Source organism: Magnolia sinica, chromosome 7, assembly GCF_029962835.1.
Source record: "Magnolia sinica isolate HGM2019 chromosome 7, MsV1, whole genome shotgun sequence".
Taxonomy (NCBI): domain Eukaryota; kingdom Viridiplantae; phylum Streptophyta; class Magnoliopsida; order Magnoliales; family Magnoliaceae; genus Magnolia; species Magnolia sinica.
The window spans coordinates 34743205-34748565 of record NC_080579.1 but is presented as its reverse complement, the minus strand read 5'-3'; the positions used below and the strand labels follow the sequence as shown (position 1 = coordinate 34748565).

Here is a 5361-nt window from a genome sequence, read left to right as displayed (position 1 = left end):
GGTCTTCGTGCAGATTTTTCTGAGACGTTACAGGTATGCGCATGATTGCTACATGACTGATAGTGTGATTCATACACCTCGCATTTGTATGACATGATTACTATACACCCTAGCGACAACAGGGATGTGACCTCCACAGGCATATCGTGGATGGTAGGATCGGACACCGGAAATATTGTTACTAGCATCGGGGCGTTATGGATGTCCCTAGGTAAAAATCCCTAAACCCAATGGTACTAGAGGATGACTCCAACGTCTAGATCGAGTGGATACATGAGCGCACGTGGGTCGTATACTAGTAGGCTGCGTCTTCCACTGTGTCGTGGTCAGTTGGAAAGGGGTGTGACCTTACCCGCCTGAGTGAGGGGGCAATATCTAGGTTGAGTTTGACCGGCTTGAGGAATAGGTTTGCTATCGGCGAGCCGGGCTCGATATTGGCAGGCAGATAGTGAGGTCTCTTGCACTTACCCAGTTGTGCGCATAGGGGCAATAAGCTGATGTAGAGTGTACTAGACCTCAGTGATTGTCCAGTGTGAGAACTGTACTGATATTTGATGCTCTAGTGATGAGTTGCATTGATATATGGGTTCAGATGAGGATTGGTATGCTTGAGTTGCATCTCGCATCGCATGGCTTTAGTATGGCTGACATTATTCACTCCTTGCATCGCATGGTCTTGATATGGCCGATAGCATTCATGCCTTGCATCGCATAGCCTTGGTATGACTGATGACATTCATGGACTTACCGACATTTTCGCATTACTCCGATATTATAAACTTGCATTTCTACCATATAAACACACTTCCACCACGCTCTAAGCTTTTTATAAGCTTATGCACGACCATTGCGTGCAAGTGATGCTACACAGTAGCTGTTCAGGAGCAGGAGCATGCTGCAGAGCTTCTAAAGTTTTGGCTTTATTATCACTGTATTTCCCTATGCGCATTATACTCAAAGTTTTGATCATAATGGATTTATGATGATGTCGTTGGTTGTTGTTTGTGGGTTATGCTTATGGTTATGCTTATTACGAATCAAATTGATGTTAAAAATCCTCGTTGTATGATCCCAGGATCGGAACCTGGTAAATGGGTGCCAGGAGCCGAGAATGGGGTACTATGGATGCTATCAATGCCGGATTCGGCGATCGAAAATTTTGTGAGCCCAGTTTCCGAGTTTGGGGCGTGACACACCGTCCATCCATTTCAGATTGTGTGGGGCTCACCCCACACATGCTGCACGTGTGGTATGGGACCCACCTTGATGCACGTATTTTACATCCAAACCGTCCATTTGTTTGGGGACGTGGACCCCACCTCTGATGCATGTATTGTATATCCATCTCCGCCATCCACTGTTAAATGATGGGGCCCACCTTGGGGTATGCATTCAATAATCATGTCGTCCATCTAGTTGCTATGGGACCCGTCGTGATGCATGTATTGTATACCTATATTGTTCAATTGAGCAGCCCGCCGTGATGCATGTATTTTATATCTATGCCATCCATTTATGCGTCCCACTGTGATGCACGTATTGTATATCTATGCCATCCATTTCTACGGCCCTTGTGATGTATGATTCAGGCTGCCCATCCATTTTTCATGGATTATGGGCTGCCCCATTGGGCCCATTTTGGTGGTACAACAAGCCCACCTTGAAGTATGCGTTGTAAGCAATTTGTCCACCTAATTTTCTGGACTATATGGGCTGCTCCATTAGGCCACTATGATGTATCTAATGCACTCACTACCCATCCCTTGTGCCTAACCCATGGGCTCTTGTGTGTGGCCCAATGATGAGGCCCAATGTGATGTGTTTGCAGCCCATGAGTGAGGCCCAATGGGATGCGTATGAGGCACTTGTGTGTGGCTCAATATGATGTATTGATGGCCCATTAATGAGGCCCAATATGATGTATTTCTAGCCCAATGAGGAGGCCCAATGGGATGAGTATAAGGTCCTTGTGTATGGCCCAATATGATGTATTGATGGCCCATTGATGAGGCCCAATATGATGTATTTCTGGCCTAATGAGGAGACCCAATGTGATGTGTTTGCGGCCCATGAGTGAGGCCTAATGGGATGCGTATGAGGCCCTTGTGTGTGGCCCAATATGTAGTGATGGCGCATTGATGAGGCCCAATATGATCTATTTCTAGCCCAATGAGGAGGCCTAATGTGATGTGTTTGCGACACATTTGATGAAGCCCAATGTGATGTATTTATGGCCCATTGATGAGGCCCAATATGATGCATATGAGGCCCACATGGTGAGGCGCGATGTGATGATATTGGGCCTTTGTGTGAGGCCCATTGTGATGTATATTGGGCTCTTATGTGAGGCCCATTATATTGTATGTGATGTATATTGGGCTCTTATGTGAGGCCCATTATATTGTATGGGCCCACTATATGTTTAGCTCTATGTGGGCTACTCCTAGGGAGCAATGTTGGTTAAATGTCCACATTAATGGACAATGATGGTTAAATATCCACATTGTGACCTTCCCTTAGGCCTTGTTAAGCCCATCTCATAATTCTCTAGTGGGTTAACCCTAATTGATGGGCCCCATAGATATTGTATGATCCGTCCATTCTTTTGGGCTAACCCAAAATGTTGAGGCTCCCATTAGTTGCTTGTAGGATTATAGGTAGGCTACATAGGCCCACCTTATATATAGGCCAATTATCGATATCAATTATGAGCATGTGAAACCTAGCATCATGATATATGCCTATACGCATTATCTACATACTTGTTATGAAATGTGATTGACCATTGCATATGTCATTGGGCAGGTTGTTTATGGGACTCCCTGATAGGCGGAGTTATCCCACATGAGCGCATGACATACGTAAGATTGATGCATGATTGGACTGTGTGACTCATACATCTAGCATCGTGTGATTACGATTACTATTTGCCCTAGCAACATTGGGGCCGTAGCCTCTGCAGTTATAGCGCGGACGGTAGGATTGAATACCAGAAATTTTGTTTAAGCACGGGGGCGTGAAAGGATGTCCTAGGGTGAAAGTCCCCAAACCCTTATGATACCATGGAGGATGCTCCAATGCTTAAATTGAGTGGATGCATGAGCACATGAGGGCCGTATACTAGTAGGCTGCATCTCCCACTATGTCGTGGTCGGTTGGAAGGGGGTGTGACCTTACCCGCCCGAGTGAAGGGGCAGTATCTAGGTTGAGTTTGACCAGCTTGAGGAATGAGTCCGCTATCGATGAGTCGGGCCCGACATTGGCAGGCAGATAGTGAGGTCTCTTCCACTTACCCAGTTATATACTCGAATATGGGCGGCAAGCTGGCGTAGAGTATAATAGACCCCGGTAATATTTCAGAGATGAGTTATATTATGATGAAGATCCAGAAGATGATTGGTATGATTGAGTTACATCTCGCATCACATGGTCTTAGTGTGGTCGATAGCATTCATGTCTTATATCACATAGTCTTGGTACGACTGATTGCATTCATGGACTTACCAGTATATTTCGCATTAATTTGATATTGCATTCTGAGCACGCTTATATTGCGTACACACTTTCACTACCCTCTAAGCTTTGTATAAGCTTATGCACGATAGATGCGTGCAGGTGACATGAGGACGCAGTTGTAGCTGAGCAGAAGTAGAAGCATGCCGCAGAGCTTCAGGAATTTTTGGTTATTATCATCATTGTATTTCCCTTTATGCACATTGTATCTCAAAGTTTTTTATCATAGTGGATTTTGTGATGGTGTTTTTGTTGTTATTGTTTGTGGGTTATGTTATGGTTATGCTTATTATGAAATGAATTCATGTTTAAAATCCTCTTTATAGGATCCCAGGATCGAACCTGGTATATAGGTGTCTAGAGTCGAGAATGAAGTACTACAGCGATCGGTGTCTGCAACCAATACACTGATCACATGAGAGACACTTAAGACGAGGAGGATGACGATCAGAAAGAATATTTTCAAATAACGAGTAACGAGTGGAATAGGCTGGGCTTTGGGATAGGATCATGTGAAACAAGGAGTCGAACTCTTCCTCAAATCGAACTTTTCAATCTCCTCGTGCGAATACGTTTGCGTAAGTGCACTTTCATGCACTACAAGAAAAGGAGGCTTTAGCCTCAGTTCAAAACTGTAGCTGAAAAGGTTAAAAACTGAGGCTAAAGCCTTTAGCCTCAGTTTTGCCTCAGTTATCCATACCGAGGTTGAAACCCCCGTGGCTAAAGGCTTTCGCCTCAGTTTTAGCAACCGAGACTAAAATGACTTTTATAACCTCGGTTCTTCAAGTGAGGCTAAAAGAACCTTTTTAGCTTCAGTTTTCTTGAAATGAGGCTAAATCAAAATTTTAGCCTCCATTGTTTCTAACTGAGGCTAAATCCAAATTTTAGCCTCAATCGCCTCCAACTGAAGCTGAATCTATTTTTAACCTCGATTCCTAACAACTGAGGCTAAAGCCTTTAGCCACGGGAGTTGTAGTCTCAGTTTAGGTAACTAAGGCAAAACTGAGACTAAAGATAGATTTAGCCTTCGTTGGCATTAACTGAGGCTAAATTCAATTTTTAACATCATTTATCAATAATTGAGGCTAAATCTAGTTTCTATCAACAAAAGCTTATTATAATCAACCAATGATTGAACCTGTACATGTTTCACCCATTTAACATCCATCAAGACAACAATCAACAAAACAATTAATGGTTTGTTTAAAGTTTTCAAAACACGCAAACTGCCACATAGCCTTCCACATGAACTGTTTCAGCAAGGTCCCCTTCCACATGACTATTTTCTCTCGAATCGGATCAATCGGTGGGTTTGTAGCCTGAGCAAACATCTGCTTGAAATACTCAAATGTACGTTTCTCTCTGTTGGACATCACAGCCAAAGGAGCGTCATTTCCCATTGAGCCAAGAGCCTCAGTACCATCTTTTGCCATGGGCAACAACAGCATCTCCAGGGCTTCTACAGTGTATCTGAATAAGGAAACTCAACAAAAGCAATTTCACCCATTGTCAACAATAGATTAATGAGAAAACATTTTCCCATGATGCTAAAACGGCTAAGAATTGTTGCTATTTTAATGAGAAGAGAGAACTAACTCACAATGTCGAGAGACCAGTTAGTTGTCCACCAAATTGGCCACCCAATTCGCCCTGAAGTTGATTGCGACTCATGTTTCTACACTCACCACCAATACCATCGTTTAATTCTCAGATTTCCAATATAAATTCATAATATAATTAAACAAAAAAGGTGCCAAACTTACAATCAGTGTTCGAAGTATTAACAAAATTTCCAAGACAATTGTTTAGTCATGCTAAAATGATGTTGACGAGAAAATATTAATAAAT

At 43.1% G+C, this 5361-nt stretch overlaps 1 long non-coding RNA gene across 1 annotated transcript; it reads right to left on the bottom strand.

Moving 5' to 3' along the window:
- Positions 1-4732: 4732 nt before the first annotated feature.
- On the bottom strand, positions 4733-5361 carry LOC131252044 (uncharacterized). Its single transcript, XR_009174122.1, has 3 exons — positions 5277-5361; positions 5114-5188; positions 4733-4983 (listed from the first exon to the last, which is right to left on the bottom strand). It is a non-coding gene; the product is annotated as an uncharacterized LOC131252044 (long non-coding RNA).